Genomic DNA, 10440 nt, shown 5'->3' with positions numbered 1-10440 from the left:
GGGTGCCCCGCCCCCCCCCGCCGGCACAAACAGGGCCCTGTTGACACCCAAGCCCACCCATGGGTGCAGGAGGCGAGGTGGCAAGCTGTGCCTGGAGGCACCGCTCATGGTTCAGCTGGGATTGCTTTATGACCCAGCCTGGCTCCAGCCTCCCCTCCCAGCTGAAGCCCTCATCCCGCCGATGGTCCCTGCTGCTGCCCTTGGTGTCGGGCTCACCCCATCTATTGGCAGCCCCACCATGGGCTGGGGAGTGCCTCTGGCACGCAGCTGCAAGGGCACTGCTGGGCTCAGCAGCCCGCACTGGCAGGGACATCCCCGGGAGGCCCGCACCCAGCTACAGCATGAGTCATGCTGAGATACCATCTTACAGCACGGGTGGAAAGAGGTGTCCTGCAAGGGCAGCGGCCTCCATCCTGCCTCCTCCCTATCCCTGCTGCTTCGAGGCACCACACACATAGAAGTGCCATATTTCAGCCACACCACATCCCCCTGCAGCAAGCTGCAGTGCCCCATAAGCACCTGGCTGCATTGCCCAGGCCAGGACCCCCTCCCTGCACCAGGTGGGGTGCAGCTGGCACCACAGTGAAATAGGAGGGACAGGGCATGTCCTCCCCCATCTCTGGTGGCCCTGCTTCTCCTCTCACATGGTGCCAGCCTGCTTTGAGGCCACTGCCCAGCTAGGACAGCTATCGTCAGCTGCACTCCTTTTTAAGGCAGGTTTTGTGCCAGCAGGCAGATGAAAACTGACCTCTCACAAGTCTCCTCTGGCTGCCCCAGCCCTGTGGCCGGTCCCCATGAGGCACTCATCCTGCATTTTTTTTCTTCTGTCCCAGCCAGGGCAGCCCATGGCACCACACACCAACAGAGCCAGCTGATGCATAGCCAGTCTGCCGCCTCCCCATGCCATTACTGGAGACCATTCACCCAAGGGAGGAGACATAAAAACAGCAGCAGCTCTCCCAAAGCTGGCACCACCAAGCTGCACACTGCTCCCTGCCAGCCCTGCCCACAGTGGGCTTTGCACCTGGGCAAGCTCTGGTGCTGGGCAGAGACGGGAACAGCAGCAGAGGGTCAGGAGTGGTGTCTTGAGCAAAGCCAGGTCCCAGCCCGAGCACTGCTCCACCCTTCTCAACAGCCACACGCTGACCTGAACCCAAGCTCACACCAGCAAGCGAACGACAACCTGAGCCAGACCCAAGGAGTGAACAAGAACCTGCTCTTGAACCCAAGCTAGAACCAGCAAGCACGTTAGAGCCAGCGGGTGAGCCAGAACCCAAGCTAGACCCAAGAAGGGAGCTGGAACATGCTCTGGAGCTAAGCAGCAGTCCTTGTTGCAGCTGTGCAACGAGAGAGCTACCACAGACCTGTCAGCCACACAGGAGCCCAGGGAGCTGCAAAGGTCCGGCCCTGGTGCTGCCCCAGCAGAGGTGGCGCCACCACTCGCCGAACTCATCAGGTTGCGGCCAGCAGAGCAGCACTGCTCGCTGGCCAAAACGAGGTGTGGGAAATTCTGCAGGAGAAACTTTAGGGATCCCATGCCCTCTGCTTAGGTTTCAGGGGTGCTTTTTTGAAAGTAGCAAATAGTAGTAAAAAAAGGAAAAAAAGACAAATGGTAAGCGTTACTGGGAAGCTAGGAGTCCAAAGAGAACAGAAATGTCCACACAGGGAATACAAGAGGGAAATAAAAAAAAACCATGAAAGCTGACAGATTAATATAGGACATAGAGATCTGCAAAGTAATGATGGTTCTGAATCAGAATGTAAAGGTTAATAAAATTCCCTCCTCCTGCACCCACACAGGAATAGGTGAAGGTAGAGGGGAAAAACCCAAAATTTTTCCAAAGAGAACAGAAATGTCCACACAGGGAATACAAGAGGGAAATAAAAAAAAACCATGAAAGCTGACAGATTAATATAGGACATAGAGATCTGCAAAGTAATGATGGTTCTGAATCAGAATGTAAAGGTTAATAAAATTCCCTCCTCCTGCACCCACACAGGAATAGGTGAAGGTAGAGGGGAAAAACCCAAAATTTTCCATTTCCTGACACTAGTGCAAAAGGTTTCCTGGTTTACTGCTTGGGGGGGGACACAAAGCTTGGCTGCTACATTAACACTTTCCTTTACTGCCATGTTTTATGGAACAGCAATGACAGTGGAGATTTCTATAGCAGAAACACATTCAAAGAACAAGATTAGACCAAGTGTAAGCCTTGGACACTATTGGAAATAGGCAGTGAGTCAAAGTAGAGCATGACAAAGCAAAGATGAATGAAATGGCAAGCCTAAGAGTCAGAAGGCATCTTAAGTTTCATTTTTCCCCACCAGAAGTAATGAAACACTAGACACACATGAATTCCAACCATGAGAGCCATGATAGGTCTACGTGTTGATTCCTATACATTCACAGATTCACAGATTCACAGTTGGCCCTGAAGCAAGAAGCAGGCTGGAGTTAGACCATGGTCCTGAACAAGCAAGCAGTTGGAAACCAACAAGTGAGATGGCCCATGAGCCCACTCTGGAACCAGCGAGTGATCTAGAACCTGATCTAGAACATGCTCTAGAACATGATCTAGAACCAAGTAGCCGTCCCAGCACCCCTACCTCCTCACCCATTGAGTCCACAAGTTGTACCAGCTCAACACTGCAGCATTCTGAGGAGTAGGAAATCAAGGAAGCTGGGCAGGAGACCTGCATGGCTCAGCACTGAGCTACTCCATAAACTCAACTGGAAGCAGGAAGTTTACAGAACACTGCAACAAATGTAAGAATTGTCTCATGGGGATGCAACCAGAAAACCTAAGGCCTCCTTCAAATTTAAACTCACAAGGGAGGGCAAACACAACAACAAAGCCTCCTGCAATGACACTGCAGGAAAAAGGGACACAACACAAAATGTCAACCTGCTTCTCAATGAACAGCGTGCCCTGCTCATGCAACAAACACAGAACCACAACTTACTCAAGGACACCTTTCCCCTTCTCTTTACTCATCACAGCAGCCCCCAGCACTCACAGACCTTCCACAGTACACAAAATCCCCAAAATGAAACACTTTGCCTCCGCCTTCAAGAGCATTGCCTTGCACAACACTGCAGTCATCTCCACACCTACAAAGCCACACGCCTCTGTGGGATGCACCCACCAGTGCTGAGCCAGCTGCCACAGACACCTTTCCCCTTCTCTTTACTCATCACAGCAGCCCCCAGCACTCACAGACCTTCCACAGTACACAAAATCCCCAAAATGAAACACTTTGCCTCCGCCTTCAAGAGCATTGCCTTGCACAACACTGCAGTCATCTCCACACCTACAAAGCCACACGCCTCTGTGGGATGCACCCACCAGTGCTGAGCCAGCTGCCACAAGACAGTGCTAGGCCATGCTCCATCACCTTTCAGAACTCCTGGACAACACCACGGGTGCCTCAGCACTCGAGGAATCACAGAATCATAGGGCTTGGGAGGGACCGCAGGAGATCACCTACTCCAACCCCGACTGCTACAGCAGCATCACCTACACAAGAGCACACAGGAACACAGCCAGGCGTGTTTTCAATGCCTCCACAGAAGGAGACTCCACAACCTCTCTGGGAAGCCTCTAACAGTGTTCTCTTGGCTTCACAGTAAAGAATTTTGGTCTTATGCTTAGGTTGAACCTCCTGTATTCCACTTTGTGACTTTGTGATTGCCCCTTGCCCTGTTGCTGGGCACAACCCAGAAGAGTCTGGTCATATCCTTCTGACAGCCAGAGCTGGGGAAGAGTGCCTGGAAAACTGTTCAGCAGAAAAGGAACTGGGAGTGGTGGTCAACAGCTGCTTCAATAGGAGCCCAGATGGCCAAAATGGCCAAGAAGGCCAAAGGCGTCCTGGCTTGTATCAGAAATAGTGTGGCCAGCAGGAGTAGGGAACTGAAGCTGGAACAGGCTGTCCAGGGAGGTGGTGGAGTCACCATCCCTGGATGTATTTAAAAAGCGGGTAGGTGAGGTACTTAAGGATATGTTTTAGTGGGTAAACAGGAACGGTTGGACATGATGATCTCAGAGGTCTTTTCCAACCGAGCGATTCTGTGTGTGATTCTGTGTGTGTGATTGTTGCCCTTGACTCAGCACTGGTGAGCGCACTCCTCCAATACTGTGGGCACTTTTGGGTCCCTCACTACAAGAAAGACATTGCGGTGCTGGAGCATGGCCAGAGAAGGGCAATGAAGCTGAGGAAGGGTCTGGAGCACAAATCTTTTGAGGAGGAGCTGAGGGACCTGGGCTTGTTCAGCCTGGAGAAAAGAGGGCCGAGGGGAGACCTCACTGCCCTCTACAACCACCTGAAAGCATGTTGTAGGTGGGTGGGTGTCAGTGTCTTTTTCCAAAGTAACAAGCAATAGGACAAGCAGAAATGGCCTCAAGTTGCACCAGAGAAGGTTTAGACTGGATATTAGGAAAAATGTCTTCACTGAAAGGGTTGCCAAGCACTGGGACAGGCTGCCCGGGGAAGTGGTGGAGTCACCATCCCTGGAGGTATTTAAGACATATAGGCGTGGTGCTTAGGGACATGGTTAATGGTGGATTTGGCAGGGCTAGGTTAACGGTTGGACTCGATGATCTTAAAGTCTTTTCCAGTCTAAACTATTCTGTGATTCATACCTTGCCAGGGAAACAACCCCGCCAACAGAGCACAGCCTCCTCAGCAAACCACAGCTTTATCTTATCTGGGGACCTTGTTCCAGCTAATTTAACCATTAGAGCAGAGCATGCCTCAGCTGTCTATGTCCTCTGATATCAATCTGTGGCTAAGGTTCCATCCTGGAGCATCAGGCGCCAGCGTTCCTCAATGGCATAGCAATGGCCCTTGGAAAAACTGGGCTGTTCCATTTGTTTGTTTGGGTGGTGTTGTTATGGCCATGGTCCCCTCCCATGGCCTTTTAGAAAGCATTGGCAAGAGACAGCACCAGCTTCCCCAGGTCCATCTGCAGCATATTTGGTGTAAGGTCTTCACAGCCCTCAAGGACTCCCAAGAGTTTCCCAGTCTTTTCGGGCAGGGTTGCAAGGCAAGAGCACGCAGGCACATTGGAGCTGTGGGCACACGCTGGCTGCCCAAATATTCCCCTCGAGCAACTTGGCCCCTGCTGATTACCAGAGCAATGACTGGAAAAGTCACCGGCATTTTAGCAGGCAGGGTGGGTAACATAAGCCGATTTGGGTTTGTTTTGCTAACACAGCAAGAAAAAACAGCTATTTCCGCATAGTGAAGCGGCCCATCTGCCAGGACAGCAGCTTCCAGCTCCCCTCCTGCCCCCTCTTGCTGCAGTCGAGTGGGGGCTCCCACGCTTCTCCCAGCACAGTCCCCAGGACACTTGCACAGTGGGAAGGCGATGCACCGGTGGAGGCACAACCCAGGGACCAGTGGGAGCCTGCTCCAGCCTTTTCCCAGCACTCACACAACTGTGAATCCTGCAAAATCTCCCTCCTCAGCCATATTTCAGCCCACGCTTGTGCAAGTCAAGGGCCCACTCAACCAAAATGATTTGCTGTAAAATATGCCCTACCCTGCTCAGCATGGGATTCTAATTTGACAAGAAAATTACAGGGTGGCTTTAAAAAAAACTGGGGGGAGCTGCCAGACACGTGATCCCATCAAAAGGCCCGCGAGATGCCGGCGCCACGGTGCTGCAAAGCAGCACAGGGTACCCCGCAGTGGGGGGCTGGCGTGCCCCCCCTACACACACTCGCCTTCCATCACCTCCGGATTTGCACGTGGCTAATCCCATTACCGGCCAGGAAAACAACAGCACAAAGGCGGCTGTCAGGGCAAATTACACCCGAAGGAAAACCTCTGGGGTACGTCTTCATAAAGCTGACAGGCAGCCGATGGCCGGGAGTAATTGAGAATGGGACAGCAGTGGGAAAGGCAGTGCTGGAGCAGGGGGCTTGGAGAAGGGGCTCAGAAAAGGCCACCCTGGGGGTTGCTGACACGGGAGCTCAACAACCCCACCAGCATGCTGCTTCTGGTGCTGTAAAGCCCTGAAGGGTTTGATCCTGCAAAACACGCTCGCTGCTGTGCCAAAATCTGTCCTTACAGCCCTCCTGGATGCAGCGCAGAGCCTGTCCCGCTCTGGGCATGGGCAATCACATAGCTGTTTCTAGCAGAAACTGTAAAAACATTTCCAGCCCGGTTAAGCAGCTGGCTGCCCGCAGCAGTCACTGGTCAGGTCAGCTCCCAAGCTCAAGAGCCAGGGTGTGAATTATTATCACGCGGTTAATATTACACCGCGCGAGCAATAACAAACACGGGAGTCCTGGGACCAGCTCCCAGCCCAGCGAGGCACTGCCGTGCAGCACAAGGACTCAGTGGGGATGTGGTTAGCCCTGCTGCTGGGGGAGCACCTCGCCAGGGATGCTTCCAGGATTTCCATCCATAGGACAGAAGAGTGCGGTAGCCCTTGCCCGCTTCTCCAACCCCTCCAAGTCACAGCTACATGGAAAATCTCCTCCAACTTCACCCAGGCACCATTCCCCAGTCCTTTTGCATATGATCTGCCCAAAGTCTCCAATACCATCTGCTCTTTTCTGCAAGCTTTCCATTAGAGGCAGCCCAAGGAAACCTCCTGGCTAAATCCTGCCGGGGGAGGGTTTAGTGCATTTTCCTGGCACAGCCCCAGCTGTTTCTGTTGTGGCTATCGCATCCAGTTGGTTCATTGAGGAAGCAACGCCCGCTGCTTTGGGAAGATGCCCAGCACCCATGAGGCATCGCCTCTGCCTGTCGGGGAGATGTGTCTGTGCCAGGGGCTGGCGGGGAGCGTGGGCTCTACTCAGGGGCTGCTCACAGGGGAGCAGTGCCAGGGACCACCTCTCCAGCCCTGCCCTCACATGGGGTGCTCACCCAGTGGCTCTGTTTGCCCTGGGCTGGGTCTGGTGGTGTGGTGATGCCACACCTTCTATTCCTGGTTAAAAATTCACTGGAGGTGAGGCAAAGGGGCAGGGGAGCAGAGGTGTTTGCTCTTTCTCTCAGCACACCACTGGGAAGGCACAGGGAAGGGAGAGGGATATAGCTGCACCACTCTGCCTTACCCAAGCAAGACAGTCAAGACATAGCAAGCGAGAGGAGAGCAAAAGGAGGAGCCACAGGTATGCACACCCACTAGCAGTATGCACACCTCCATTCCACCAGCACAGGTATTCCTCTCCCAGCAAGCAGCCTCAGCACACTCCAGGAGCCCCTCAAGTCCCCAGGGTGGTCCCCCAGCACCTCACCGTGCCTGCAAATCGCCAGGAGATATAAAGGCTGCTGCAGAGCCCATCCTGCATCCCAGGGGGAAATGCTCTCCCTGATGTCCCCAGGCAGCAAGAAGCAGGGAGCTGAGAGACAGAGCCAGCACCTTCCTCCCCAGTGCCACAGCTGGACCCTGCACCAGCAGCTCTCCTGACATGATAGCCCAGGGCACTACACTGGCAGCAGGATTTACAGCCCAAATCCTCCTTCACTTGCTTTCATACTGTTCCCCCTCCTTTATCCTTGCCTGCACCCCCTCTGATATTTACATTCAGTGCTTTAACCTCCTTCTGGGGCTGAGCCAAAGCCTGGCCAAGCCAGGGAGAGCCGTGCCACCGATTTCAGGGAGCCTTGGAGCCAGTTTTCAGCCCTCAGGGAAGCAAGCTGTGCTTACTGGGTCACTTTTAATACCCCATCTTAAATCACATCTTCCATCCCTTGATCCCTTTTGGTTCCTATTTATTTACTTCCCAGCAAAGGTTTTAAATCTGTCTTCCTTTGCTGCCCAACTGTGCTGCTCCAACCCCTGGCACATCAGAGCTGTTTTGCCATCTCCATGCATTTCAGGAGCCCCTCCACACTGCAATGGTTGCATCTCCCTTCCCTGCATGGACAAGCTCAGATGTCGTAGCACAGAGCTGCCCTCGTCATTCCTGCCCCTGCCAAGTCCCTCCCTGGTCTTTTCTGTGCATGCAGCCTGCCGTGCCCCTCCAGGACCAGGTTTTGGACGCTCACCTTCTCTGTGTCACCAACCACAGCACAAGCGATGAAGCCCAGTTTCCGGTGCACAGGCGCCCTCAGCATTTTGTTGAGAAACGCCACTGGGTGACCATCCTGCTCCTCCCCCACCTCAGGGGTACAGACTGGCACCCATCACCCAAGCTGCCTCAAAACTGATTGACCACCAGTGCACTGTGGCACCTGGTGGATCCCTGCCCTGCACCCAGTGAGAAGCTGCAATGCACAGCTCCTTGCTGAGCCCTAGCAAGGGCAATTGTCCAGGACAAGTTCACAGGGCTTGGGGGCCTTCCAAGCAAAGCTGCATCCACTTTGTTCTCTGTTTTCGTCCATACCCTGGAGAGCATGTCTGTAATCACCAGAGCCCTCCAACTTTTTTATCCCACTAGCAAGTCCTGAGCTGAAAAAAGAATTAAAATATTTGTCGTCCCCGAGGGGAAGGATGTTTTCCAAGCCTCAAGTAAAGGAGCATTTTCAGTTCACATAGGCCTCCCAAATATAAATCCAAAAATGCACCAAGGATTAGAGGCCAGAGATGCCTCCTCTGCTTGAGCAAAGTGCCACACTGCTGTGTCAGTGCTCCAGTCCCCACAACAGCGCAGGCACAGCCCTGACCTCTCACCACACACAGATAACCCCATATCAGATAGCAAAGCTCTGCTACATCCTTCAACTTCCTGATCTTAACACCCACCTTGTGGGTGGTACCCACTGCACCTGGGGACCACCTTCTGCCGTGAGGGGTGCCCAGCCTCCCCTACCACATCAGAGAGGGGGTGACAGTGAAGAGACATCACTCACCTGGATTCTGAGCAGCCAGGTTGTCCTCTTCAGGGTAGCAGGAAGCTGTGGTGGATGCAGGCTTCCCTGCAGCCTCTTGCACAGCAGAGCTGAATTTTGTCTATTTTTAATTTCATCACATTCCCCCAATAAAGCTTCCATGGGGAAAAGAAAATGCAAGCAAAAGAAAAAAAAGAAAGGAGGAAAAAAAAAGAAAAATAAAAAGCCAGCCCCAAAACAAAATAAAAATCTTTTGAAGGCTGCCACCTGGGAGCAGCCAGCAGCCAGGATGCTGTACTTGCCCTGCCCCATATCCCTTCCCACCCAGAACTAACCCAGGCACCAGCCATCAGGGCATCACATCCCCTCCAATTCCCCACCACCCCAAGCTGCCTTCCTCCCTGTCTTAAGCCAGGTTTAACCAGTCCCAGCAGCCCTGCATCAGCTCCTTCCCATCTCACTCTGCCCACACTCTCGGTCTCAGGTTAGGCCTTGGATGTGCTCGGCTCTCTCCTGCAGCGAGCATCCCACCTGGAGGCAATGTGGAGAAAGCCTGCTCCTCAGCCTCCCCAATGAGGGGCACACGGGGGCATGCAGGTGGTAGTGTGGGCGACCCTCCCCCAATAAACTACAGGCAGGGTGGTGATGGGTGGGGAAAAATTCAGCCTAGGCAGTCCATCAGGAAAACTCACTGCTGCAGAGGATTGCTACAGGCTAGCAAAACAGCTGGCATATTAAGCTCGTTAATTAACGATGGTAAATAAGGGTTGCATGAGAGCTGGATTTGTGCCAAGGGCTTCACTGGTAGTTGTGCTGGGTCCTGAGTGGGCAATGGGGACCTCTCCACCCCAGCAGCACTGCTGCTACATGGGGCAAACCTGGCAACGTTGGGCTGCAAGGGCCTGGCTCTCTGCTGTGGGTCCAGGAAGGAGCCGGCACAGTGACACCACAATGATTTACACAGCAGCTTTGGTCCCAAAAGCAGCAGAGGGGTCAACTCTCTATAGAAACTCCACCAAAACACGAACACACACAGCTCATTCCTCGGCTTGGGAACTGCGCTGCCGAGCCCTCTGTGCCTGTGAAAAGACTGTGTCCCGCTGGGATCACTGCTGGGAGAGGGGAAACCAGCAGCTGCCAGCTCCCCCGGCCCAGGGGATGCCACCGCGGCCGAATGCTCCCCATAGGTGCGAGGCACAGCAGAGCCAGCGTTCCCGCTCTGCAGTGCCTGCTGCATTTCCTGGCCGTGCCCAGGTGAGGAGCAAGGCCAGAGGCATGGCCAGCACCCACCCACCCCTCTCTTACTCGGTGATGGAGCAGCTCCAGGGCTGAGGCTGCTACAAGGATGCAAGGCATTGTGGGGGCAGCAGGTCCCTGTTCTCCCCAGCAAACGGGGATGGCACAGTGTTTGCATCCTGGGGGGGAGCACAGTCAGCAGGCAGCCCAACAGGGGGCTCTTGCACGAACCTGCCAAAGAGGACAAGCTGGAGCAGCAGTTCCCAGAGCCGGTGTTTGCCTTGGCAGCTCCATGCCTTGCTTTCCAGACACCAAGCTCCTAAGGGGAATAGCTGGATGTCTAAAACCAGGCCTGGCAGCAGGGTTGGTATCTGGCTGGGGACATGACAGCTCCCAGGGGTGGTGGGGGGGTGGTCCATG

This window comes from Mesitornis unicolor, unplaced genomic scaffold (assembly GCF_000695765.1).
Source record: "Mesitornis unicolor isolate BGI_N332 unplaced genomic scaffold, ASM69576v1 scaffold6973, whole genome shotgun sequence".
NCBI lineage: Eukaryota > Metazoa > Chordata > Aves > Mesitornithiformes > Mesitornithidae > Mesitornis > Mesitornis unicolor.
This window is presented reverse-complemented; position numbering follows the sequence as displayed.